Source organism: Chanos chanos, chromosome 8 (genome assembly GCF_902362185.1).
Source record: "Chanos chanos chromosome 8, fChaCha1.1, whole genome shotgun sequence".
NCBI classification, from domain to species: domain Eukaryota; kingdom Metazoa; phylum Chordata; class Actinopteri; order Gonorynchiformes; family Chanidae; genus Chanos; species Chanos chanos.
The window spans coordinates 40,482,568-40,495,285 of record NC_044502.1 but is presented as its reverse complement, the minus strand read 5'-3'; the positions used below and the strand labels follow the sequence as shown (position 1 = coordinate 40,495,285).

At 39.7% G+C, this 12,718-nt stretch overlaps 1 non-coding gene across 1 annotated transcript; it reads left to right on the top strand.

The window, feature by feature from the left end:
* The first annotated feature begins 398 nt into the window (after positions 1–398).
* trnah-gug (transfer RNA histidin (anticodon GUG)) lies at positions 399–470 on the top strand. Its single transcript has one exon. It is a non-coding gene; the product is annotated as a tRNA-His (tRNA).
* The last annotated feature ends 12,248 nt before the right edge of the window (positions 471–12,718 follow it).

Sequence of the window (12,718 nt, the reverse complement as noted above, 5' to 3'; positions counted from 1 at the left end):
TTTACTATACACATGTTCACCATGACACGAACTCAGCTAACAATGGCTGGATTTTGGCAGGAGTTTAATACTCAGTATGGAGCAGAACATACAGCTGATAACACAGTCAAACTCCATAGCTTCTCAATGGGACAACGTTGTAGCACTGAACTTCAAAAGTGAATAACAACTTAAGCTCAACTTTCGGTTTAGCACTTGGTATCAATATTGATTAGTTTAGCACTCAATTTAAAAAGTAGCGGTGTGCTTCAATTCTCTCTCTCTCTCTCCCTCTCCCTCTCCTCTCCCCTCTGTTTTTCTCTCAGACATATGAACATACGCCTAGTATCTCGTTCTCTCCCTTCTTAGACACACAGAAACACACGCACACGTTTACAGACAATCCTAAGGGGTGGCGTGCCGTGATCGTATAGTGGTTAGTACTCTGCGTTGTGGCCGCAGCAACCCCGGTTCGAATCCGGGTCATGGCAGCTTTTACAGGTAGCTGTGGTCTAAAGGTTAGAGAACCAGGCTTGTGACTGGAGGGTTGCCGGTTCGATTCCCAGGCCCAACATCCATGGCTGTGTGCCCTTGAGCAAGGCACTTAACCCTAATGCTCCCTGGGCACAGAGGAATGCTGCCCACTGCTCCTGCGTCTGTTGTGTGTTCACTACTGGTGTGTTGGATGGGTTAAATGCAGAGGACAAATTCACTGCTCACTGTTCACAGTGTGTGTGTGCAGTCACTGAAACTAAAAACTTAAACACACACACACATTTTCACCTGAGTGTAACTCAATCAGGGCTAGAGTAAGTGTGAGTTCTTCTCAGCCCAAACACTGAGTTCATCCTTGATTGTCCCCATGGGATGCAGGAAGTCTCTGCTAACCCTGAATATTTTATCACCTGGCTAAAAAGCATTGAAATCCAGTAATGATGGCACTTGATTGTCAGACACAGTAACCTCCTGCTAACTGTTCAGCTCAGGCTACTCTGTGAATGGTACTTCTGATTCCTAAATGGTTATAGCATTTTAGCATTTTCCTAAATGGCACTTTTATTGAATGACTTCAGAACTTCTGTTGTATCTACAAAATTAACTTAACCACATTAAATCGTATATATATATATATATATATATATATATATATATATATATATAGGAAAACCATAACTTGCCATTGTGACCTGTCTCACTCTTATGTCATAAGAATTGAGAGTATATATTTCCTGAGTGAAAGAGAGATGTGCAAGCTAGTGTTGCATGTAAACACAATGTATAGTTGTTCTGTGGTCACGATTACATACCGTAATGTGTAGATTTGCATTTAACCATGCCTCAAAAATGTTTTTTTTTTTTCTTTCTTTCTTTTTTCGGAAAGGCGAGTTTTGCTTGTTCCAGTGTGATTCCAGTTGGCAGACATGTAAAATGGTTTGTATTGCAGCTAAAGGGGTACGTGGTATCCTTTCATTTTTTTTTTTTTTTTTTTTTCTTTTAATGCGTGGAGAGGTCGATTCCCACCCATCCTGTACAGAATAGCTGCAGATCAGTGAAGAGAAACCGTATCACACAAACCAGAATTGACACACAAAGGAACAACAAATGGAACGGATCTCTTGCCACTTCTAAATTCATCCCAGCTGTTTCGCTTTTGCATTACTTTCTTTCTTTCTTTCTTTCTTTCTTCCTTTCTTTCTTTCTTTCTATTTTTTTTTTTTTTTTACGGTTTTTGTTATTTAATCTCTTGTTATTTGTATGGTTTTAATAGACTGCAAATTAATTCTTGAAATACAAACTTAGTATTGCCAAAACCTTTTTTGTGGTGTCTTGTGGAGCCTCTGAGGAGCATTATCTGTTGGTGGGCTGACTTGGTGGACTTTGTAGACTCCTAAATGACCAATCTATGACATTTCACATCAAAGAGTTCTCTCAGGGACCATAAACTAATTGACAGCTATAACTCAGCTTTATAGTGTATCTGTGCTAGGTATAGATGGAGTAATAGAGGCCCCAACGGGCCCCTAAATAGCCAGGCAGGAAACAAGCAACATGATAGGGCTGAATGGGTGTGTGTGTGTGTGTGTGTGTGTGTGTGTGTGTGTGTATGAAGGGGATGGGACTTGTTAGTTCAGTGATTTAATTCTCAGGAGGACATCTTGCTAGATTTTTCCTTATCTTTTGGATCTGAGATACAACCTCTAACTCTGAAACATATCGAACTATCTGATCCTGAAACATAAGTCTTAACCAATGTCAATGTGACATTTATAGAGGTATTTGTGCTCTAATGTCTACTATTAGCTCTTTGTCTAGACAGGATTGTAAGTAGGTCCACTGCAACTGGAAGAGGGCCATCTATGTCACATAAAAACAACTGACCAATAAGATTGGAAAAAAACCCAAAACACTTTGTTGATTTATGATGAGACACATCTTGATCAGGCCCGAGTTAGTTTGTTTCAGCTTCACATTTAGCTACACATTTTTGTATATTTGATTAGACTTTTCTAAGATCTTAATGCCAACGCAGGTCTTTGTTGCAGTCTCTCAAAGACATCAAAAGATACTGATTCAACATATTTTTGTGGCATTACGTTTGTTGGCAAACGCTGTCACCGTCATAAAGCAAGTCTTTACAAGTTTTCATTTGCTTCTGCCCGTGTAATGACTGATACTGAAAACGCTGACGTAAAACGCAGGGTTGACGTCTTTAAATCAAAAGGGACAAATTGAAACCACATCAATCTGAATTTTGACAAGGGTCAGAAATTAGGTGTTTGGAGATACCGTATAGGGATGACATCAAGTACTGAGGTACGTCCTGAAGAGATGTGTTTTCAGCATGTGAGGGAGAGACTCTTCTATTCCCACCTCGGTGGGAATATTGTTCCACCAGCAGGGATGTGAGAAATGAGAAGAGTCATGTCCTTGAGGACCAAGATCCAGGAACATTTCATGATGGAACTGCCAGGACCCTGGGCAACGGAGTGATCCTCCCAGGACTGTAAGGACAGAGCACGGCCTGCAGATTGGCCTGTCTAGCTCCACTGATAGTGCATGAAAAAAAAAAAAAAAAAAAAAAAACCCAGAACCAAGGGTCTTTAATTGAATATGTGATGCGGGCAACCGGCGAAGTGTGCGAGTAAGGGTGGGAATTACCTGTGAGCACTTAGGGAGATCAAATGGCAGTCACGCCGCAGCGTTCTGGACTAGTTCCAGACCTAATGGCATAGGTAAGGAAGCCAGACTTAGAGAGTGCTGCTTTAGTAATCGTAACAAGATGAGATGAGATGATACCAAGCCCCTCCATCGGGGCAGGTATGAAAAGTCTGTTGGGGAGGAGGCAAACTGTGAGTTGAACCATGGATCTCCTGATTTGAAAGCGTGGAGAGAAGCCTCAGATGATTGGCAGGGTTAAACATAGCCAGGAGGAACAGAGGAATGAGAACTGATTGGAGAGACACAGCCCTGGCTAAGTGGAGTAATTCTTTTATTGATGGAGAACAGTCCCAATCAATTGGGCAGCTTAAACACCTGGCGGGATACAGATCCAACACATTACTCTGAGATGGAACTCTAAGAAAGAATAGTAAGGTTTCCCAGAATCAAATATGAGGACCATTAGGTTGTACTCTTTCTAACAAATAAAACCAGAGAACACATGAGAAAATCCATAAAAGTGTCACTGATATTCTGAATTTTCTGAAAATATTTTGGGGGGGGGTGGGTTTTTTGTATTTTTTTTTTTTTATTTTGCATTTTCCAAGAGATTCTCTTTCCTGAATCCAGATTTCTGTTCCACACACTCCAAAACCTTGCATTCCTGTAGAATAAGGAGATCAAGTAATTTAAATATTTTACTGTGTTTAAAGTGCTTCATAATTTTCCACAGTCTTCGCGTCTCTTCACAGATCCATTCTGCATGTGTTAAAATCATGAGGTGGATTATGAGGTAAGCAGAGTGTGAATTATACAATGATAATCGGGAGGGTTAACTTTTTCTCTGGGGCTATATAGCATAGGATATATAAATGTTTCAACCCTCCCGAACTGTTGTTTTTACCTCCTTTGGGGGGGTCCAAGTCTTAATATGAACCCTGGAGGCAAGAACATCTCTATCTCTCTCTCTCTCTCTCTCTCTCTCTCTCTTTTCAATCTGTCTGTCTCTGCTACTGAATCTCACCTGCTTGTGCACAGATTCTGGGTGAAATAGCAAAATACATTTACTATTGAAATAACATATCTCTTGAATCATTTTTATAAAGATTCACCACATATCCATAAATTTATGAAAAATCACTACCAGACAGTTCTGTCCATGCATCTGCACTGACATCACAAACTCCCTGCACCCTGCACCATAAAGACGATTTTCTGTAAATATCCTCCTAGCCTTCTAGACACGGGAACATGGTCGACTTCTCGATACTGGCTGTTACCACCAGCTTGTTTCAATACCAAGTACAGATCTCTCCTATTTTGAACACAGTTCATGGTGAAACAGTAAGGAGTAACTTAAAAAAAAATTGCATGAATGAGCAATAAATAGAGGCTATCACAATTTGATAACAATTAAAATGATCAAAATGATAAATATAAGGAGAGCACATATGGACATATACATAATAAGAGGAAACTCTGATGTGCTCTGAGGAGTGAAACAGCTATTCCATATATCCACCAGTTGTTTTATTAAGACAGAGCACTCTAAGGAATTGCAACCACTTGTGTTATTATATGAAATTCAAAGGATGTGAGCACTATGTTTTTGCAGACGAGAGAAATCAAGACAAAAGCAAGGTTTTGTTTTTCTTTTCCATCCAACGTCCAAAGCAGCTGAAGACAAGTACATTGTATTCTAATAAATCAGACAATGCGCATTTGGTTACTCTTGCGGGATGTGGTTAATTTAACTTTGGGTGTAGCCAGTGAGCGGGTAAGAATGCTCTTGCCCCGCACTTTATCCAAATATATTGCACAATGTTATTACAATATTATTACACAATGTTACTTTCAAATCAAATGGGATATTGACTGAATGTCAGATTTATACAAAACATCACAAGATGATATTGTATGGTCGGTTAGAAAATGAATTATATATATGTGTATATACACTAACACAAACACACACACACATATGTATACATGTGTGTGTATATATATATATATATATATATATATATATATATATATATAATTTTGTTTATGGTGTTTTGCTTGTAATTTTGTGGGTTTTGTAGATAATCTTGATAAAAAGTGAAATCAGAAAAAAATTGTTTCTTGCAGGATGCGGTCGAGCGCAGACCGCTGGGGCAAACACTCTCGGAACATAAATTTCATATCACGTCAAACCCTAGAGAAAGGCAGATGTTCTAATGCAGACCAGAGTCAGAGGAGTCTACTCCAAAAGGCCACTGTAGGCCTTTAGCAGTGGAGCAGTGTGTGATAATAACCTCTGTTACACAAAAGTAATGCGCGCGCACACACACAAACACACACGCATACACGTGCACACACACACACACACACACAATTTTTCAACTCCTTGCACTATACATATCAGTAACTCTTTCTCTCTCTTTCTGTTTCTATCTGTCAATCTATCTATCTATCTATCTATCTATCTATCTATCTATCTATCTATCTATCTATCTATCTATCAATCTATCTATTGTTATAAATATAAATACACATGTAGATAGATAGATAGACCGACAGACAGACAGACAGACAGATAGATAGATAGATAGATAGATAGATAGACAGATAGATAGATAGATAGACAGATAAAGATGTAAAATGAAATCTACTGATTAATATTGTTCAGTCATGAGCTGTTCTGTGCTCATGTCAAAGCCAACAACAGAAAGAAGATGTGAGGAGCTTTTGACAAGCTAAATTATCACTGGCAGTGAGCAAAGCAGCATTTGTAATGAAAAGAAAATGAGATTATAACATCATGCATCTGGGCGGCTGAGGGCTGGAGAGGGGTTGTTGGAAATGTCAGAGAATGATATTCTTTTGAAGTTCCCTGTTTTGCTGGAATGCTTTAAGGATTTTTCTGAGGCTATGTTGAAAAACTTGCATCATCATTAATTACCGTTGTCAAATTAATTTTCAGATTAGCATGAGAATATATTATAATGAAATGAGACACAGGTGGTCTGAACAATGCCATTGTGCATTAATCAAATATTAAAAATATTAAAAATATTTAATATGTTCTTGTTATTTGTTCACGGTACTTTGTGAAGCCTTGAGAGGTTATTTTATGTTCAGAGTTCCTCAAAAAAAACTCAAATTTTATATGACACATGTACCAGAACAATGGGGTTTTTAATTCACTATTAAATTCCTCAGTTTCCTCAATGGCTAGCATGCTACAGCCCCAACACCCAGCTCAGGATTTTAGCAAACCGTATTTCAACTCAGTGATTTATTCCTATTACTGACATAATCAAAAATGAATTGACTTCAACTCTGGATAGACCATCATGGTTAATCTCTGCAAACTACTTCAGCTTTTGGTATTTAAGGACAGGCTTTCGTGGCAACATTCAGACGGTCAATATTTAGTTTGGGGCTATGTCTTTTCCACCTGTGGTTGCGTGTCCGTGGCTTCAGCTATCCCTCTATCTGTTTTGACAAGGCTTTTTTTTTTTTTCATGCCGTATCGTGCATGCGGAGTACCATGTATTTCTGTTTCGAGATCAGATAAGCTGTGGTGAGCTGTTGGCTCTCACTCCCATACCTCATTTTTAATGTGGAGAGGACCTTGGGTCTGTCTCTCAGAAGGCATTTAAAGTAGAGAGACTTTTGTGGGTGTTTGTTGGACCTCTCAGATAAAAAAAAAAAAAAATTGAGAAAGTGTAACAATACACACCAGTTTCCCCTATTCATGGTCAACCACTTTCCTCAGCATGTCCTTCAAAGTCCTGTTCAGCCTTTCAACACAGCTGTCAGTACGAAGGCGATATTCCGAAAGTTCATGTCTGTGTTTCCTCAAACATTCTGGGTTACTCCATTTGGCCTACAGGGACCAAGTCAAGACAGAAATTATACTCTAAAAGGTTTTTCATTATGCCCCCAAAGTAGGAAGTGATTAGTATATTCTTTCATTGGGATTTCACGATGTGAAAGTTCATTTTAATGCTGATGCATACATCTCCACCTTCATATTCGCAGTAAGAAACATGCTGAGTTTCTTTTCATAATGCCTCTCACAGGGCTTGGACAGACAGAGGTGATTTGACCTCAGTTACACCGAAGCGAAAGACTGAATTTATGGGGGGAAGAGCCACAAGACAGTCTTGGCGGTGCCGATGCCTCTGCAGATGCCTGCCCGGTTAGAAAACACCATTAGCCTGCATGGCCCATTCATCACAGTGGAGCATAGGGGAACCTCACTCTAATTTACAAGTCTTGGGGCCCTCATCGGAGGGAATATTGTAGTTGGCTGAGAATGCCATCACTACACTGTGTTGGCCAACGTTTTTTTTTTTTTTTTAACTCTTGGTCATGTTTTAAAGAATACAAGAAAAGCATGAACAGCATGAGATATGAAAACACTTTATTGCAGGACATACTGTGCTGGTCCACTCTACAAGGATTAAAAAAAAAGGAGCAACGTAACATCTTCACTCTTAAGCGAATTCACGTGTTATCGAATGTACGGTGAGCATGATGATTTCTTTCGTACAAAACCCGACTAAGATGAATACACATTTGTCACTGTGCAACAAAACACTGTATCCTCTAGAATTTCTCCAAGTGCTTCATTTCTCGCGATTTTGATATGACTGCCACAAACTGTAAACAGTGGCGTATATAACTGACGCGTGCGTGGGGTGAACGCGTATGTGGATTATAATAACGGTTGAGATTTAGGAGATTAATGCAAGGGAGAAGGAGTATAAGAAATGTGAGAGGCAGAGAGAAAGGAGGGCCCTTCAGAACAGGGGAAAACTCATCATTTCAGCCCTGCCAGGGCAGGTCCAGGGTTGGATCGCCTCTGTAGTGGGTCTCTCTGCCTCTGCATTCCTGTGGACAGAGGTTCTGGTCCCCATGGTAACAGGTGCCAGAACCATCCCTCTTTTCAGTTCTTCAGAGAGAGGTTTGTCTTTGAAAATCTTGCACAATTCCTTATGAAGCAAAGCACATTTGTTTGACCTGGTAACGTATGGTTTATGCTGGCCAGTGTTCCTCTGGCTCTTTTTTTTCCCCCCTCTACTGAAATACCATATTATTACAGAAAAAAAAATATATGGTACAACCAAATTGCGTAGGGTACAGACAGTTAATATGATCTGCGCATGGTTTCTATTTTTCCCCTGCTGTTTTTAAGTGATTTACACCACTGTGTGGTGCTATGGTAAATGTTGTCTTGGCAAAACATATTTGCCTCAAATGTTGCGTTGTCATAGTCAGATTGTTCAGGGTCTGCTTACCATCCTCTGTCTTTGTGCCAGCAAGAATTGGATCATGATTCAATTTCTCAAGTATGCAGAGGCTCCTGCCACATAAATTATTGTTTTTGAATGTTTGTGGATATACTTAGGGTTCAGATGGAGCATGCCAAGAGATTGTTTATGATGTTTTTTATTACCAATCCCTCAATCCAAAAGCCTTAGCTATGTGAGAAAAGAGCAGCTATAGCTTTCATGCACAGGGTAAGATAACATCAACCTTTTTCAACATCTTATCGTCTTCTTCCTCTAAGACTGATGGGAATTCCTTCTGTGGCAAAAAAAAAGGCTGCCATAATTTACATCAAATTCCCTGTCCATTTGTCATTCAGTAGAGGCCTTTCAGTTAAGAGAAATCCTACTCTGATATTCTCTGCGATGCTATTGCCTCAATTTATTTTTCTAATCATTCTTTATATGTACACAAGAATATTCATTTCAAATGAAATGCCTAATTTGAACTTTGGCGTGACTAAATGAGGTGTAATATGCAGCTCTACTCCCGTTTAAGATTGCAAATGTGATTACTTTTGTGCGCCTTTGTGTGTGTGTGTGTGTGTGCGTGCGCATGTGTGAGTGTGCGTGTGTGCATGTGTATGATCACTTGTTCAAATTTTGCGTGTCCTAACACAAATACTGCTGCAGTGATAAAATTTTTATCTTTGATAAAAATGCAATCACTGCTCATGTCACATCAGACACATCTGGTGGAGAGAGAGAGAGAGAGAGAGAGAGAGAGAGAGAGAGGGGGAGAGCCAGAGAGAGAGAGAGAGAGAGAGAGAGAGAAAGAGAGAGAGAAGTGAAGCAGTGCCATGGTTAAGACAAGCTGAAACATCTTGTTCGTTTTTAAGAGAGTGGTCGAAAGAGGACAACTAACAACTCCAACAATAAATCTCTTTGTTTGATCAGCTGGAAGTAGAGCCATTGGAATAGAAAAGGAGTGGAGAAATGAGGCAGACAGTAAACGAGAGTGAGGCTGAAGATTGACTTCCACTTTTTATGACTGTCCTTGCCACGGTCATTAAACGAAGCCATAGCAGGAGTGTCCTGGTGCCTAAGTTCGTGACAGTGCAAGGTAAACACATCAGGTAACATGCAGCGGAGCTTTTAAAATAGAAATAGTTTCTTAGGACGTTTTTTTGGCTGAGGTCTTCGCAGATTTAGCTATTAAGATCTTTGTCTGCAAAGCTCGGTGTGGACAAACTCCTCAATATACAAAGCAGACAGTGCATCTGTCCTTAGAAGGCAACAGTTGCACCTTAGTGATACACTGTTACTCTCCTAGGACACATGGTTGTGAAGGTGCCAATTGATTTTCCATTGTTAACAGCTGATCGAAAGTTACGTGGATTAGCGTAACGCATCCTATTGCTTTAGTCCCCCGGAAGTGCCCCAGAAAGGAGTGGAAAGCCTCTGTGGCCTTCTGCTGGTTGTGGAAGTGTGATGAGCAGCTGCCCACACAGGTGTAACACAGGATTTTGGTGAGACAAATATTTAAAAGGTTAAAAATGTGTGACTGGTGTTTCATCAGGCTTTCCTGAAACCTAGCAACACATTTACAAACAAAACAACCTTGCTATTTCAATAACCTCCAAAAATAAACTATAATAGACTACTGTTTTAAACATAACAGAATCCAGCGATGTTCAGTGTTAAGCAATATACACTGATGAATTGCAGTTATTTAAGTACTGTATGACGGTACTTATCAATGATGCTGTTAGATCCATTTGTTTTATGATGGCCAGTATTTAATAATAGTTATAGCTCTCCCTTTTGAGTTTATATATAGGAGCTAGCTAACATTCATTTCAAATAATTCAAGTACTGTTAGCTAGTTAACATTCTGGAGACCGGGCAGATTACATTCAAACTGCAAAATGCATTAACCTTAATCACAGTCAACGTTTACATTCACATTCTGATATGTGGCCTCACACAAACAGAAAAGCCAGATATAAACAGATGGTTTTTAAGAGCTCATTCACATTGGCTGATATTAACTTCTCAGAGTCCTCATAGAAATTTCTCTATGATTGCAGATCAGTCAAGGCTCTTTCTTAAAACCGAAAACGTGACGCAAAACCCTGATCATATCTGTTCAAATTCATGTCAAATCAGGACACGCAAAGGAAAAAAAAAAAAAAAAATCCAGGAGAAAAAGCTTGATTTGATTTCACGTCAAAAAGTGGTGAAGAATTTGGTGTTTGTTGGGTTTTATGTGCACATATTATGCTTCCAACAAGCATATTTTCCCCATTGTTATGCATTAACCTTGCCCGCCAAACCAAATGTGATACTGCCTGTCCAAACACCATATTAATTTATGAATGGACATTGTTCTGGACCCTTGGGATCTTAATTTCTCCCTTTTCAATTCATATTTATGGTTTATTACAACTAATATACAACTAATAATAATAATTTTCCTTTCGAACCAAGAGGTCTGATTATTTGTATGGGCCACTAGTTCTCCAAACCACAGGTAAACTTGTCCACGGTTCGAATGGGTATTTGTTAGTGGATTTAGAGTGGTATAGTATGTCCGCCAAGCCACATTTTAGGCCCACAAGCAGGACTCCAGAACGGCATGCTCCAAAATTTTACTCTCTTTCACAATGTCCTTCGGTGGTTCTCTAAATTTTTCTGGCATTTGCCTATCATAGCATTTCTGCAAAATTTGATCATATGCTGTATTAATACCCTGCTTAAAAGCGAATACAGAGGCTATGGTTAAAATGACGATAAAATAGTGATCTAGTTGTGCTGATTGATGGCTTTAGTGTTTAGAAATCATGGGGACTGCTATGACGGTGAATAAACGGTCAAACTGTTCTGACCAAATCCTCAATCAATCACCAGAAAGCCCGTGAACAAGTAAACTCAGTGATTAATGCTTTTGGAGAGGCTGCCTAAGTAGGAAATGAAATTTTTCCATATTTCGCTGAAGTCATTCCTTAAAACAAGCATCGCTGGGTGAATAGGTTCACTACACCGCACCAATTAAATATTGAGAGCAGTATATTCATCCAAACAGCTCACGGTTGAAATATAATTTATTCAACATGTTTTAGTTTGTTCATTGCGTACTTGAAATAATCCATCTTTAAACCACCGATTTTTAATTGAATCTCTGCTTTGCTACTCCTCTTGATTGTTTCGGGCCTACAAAACGAGCGATTAAAACATATCCAAAAGGTGTCTTTAGTGACTTGGACTAATGCTAGAGACAGAGAGCTGTATGCCTCTCCTGTGGCCCTACGTCTTGGCAGGACTTGTGAGGGGTAATGTGTGGCGTCTCTTTGATGCTCAATAAGCAGGTCCCTTTTGGAGACCTTTTAGGGCTGCGTCATTGGCCTGTGTGCCTGATACAGACAACAGACGCCTGTGTAAGTCTGAGAACATTAGTTCACATAAAGCGACCTGTTCTGGGTTCTCCTATCTAAACTAAAGGCCAAAAGATAAACTGTGGAGTCAGGAGGTCCACCTAATTCTATCTTCCAGTCTTCTTTGGAGGTCCTTGATTGAGAAGGAAACTGACTTGTTCCAGCTAGGAGTTGGCCTATTATTTATGCGTGCGACAGCTGACCATAAGATATATCACAGCAGTGTTAATAACAGTAGAAACAAAAAATTGTGTGATTGAGTTATGAATGACATCTCAGGTTGGAGCTTTCAGATGGCTTTCTCTTCGTGATTCTTTTTGTTACTGACATCAGTTTTTGAATTAGAGCCTGACAGTGTTTGAAATTTGGATTTGCTGGTCTGTGTAAAATGAGGGAATGTCAGCTATTTTTTTTTTACCGAGGAGATAAGTGGGATACACAAAACAAATTAGAGAGGGGAATAAAAAAAAAACAAAAAACAACACATCAGATGTACATCTTTTTTTAATCTTACCTCATCTGTATGTCTGTAGGATTACTCTCATTTTTAGATGCTGTCTGAGGAGATTCCAGTTTTCCATACTTGACCATCTTCTTTCTCACGAACACCCCGCGTCCATTATGTTTCTCATGCTACAGACCAGATGGACAGACATAGTGCAAAGAGAGGCCCGGAGCCTATGACAGTTCATCGTCTGCGTTACGAGGGGGAAGAGCGTGTTTGTTTTGGCCTGACTTTAGACAGACCTACATCTGCCAGCCTCACGAAGCAAGTGCTCTGGCAGCAGCGGAGTACCACGGGAACTCGAGATTGCGGGTGGAGAATCATTTTCGCGTTTCACTTCAGATTACAACAGGTTTCCGAGAAACCCCCTTACCGCACAT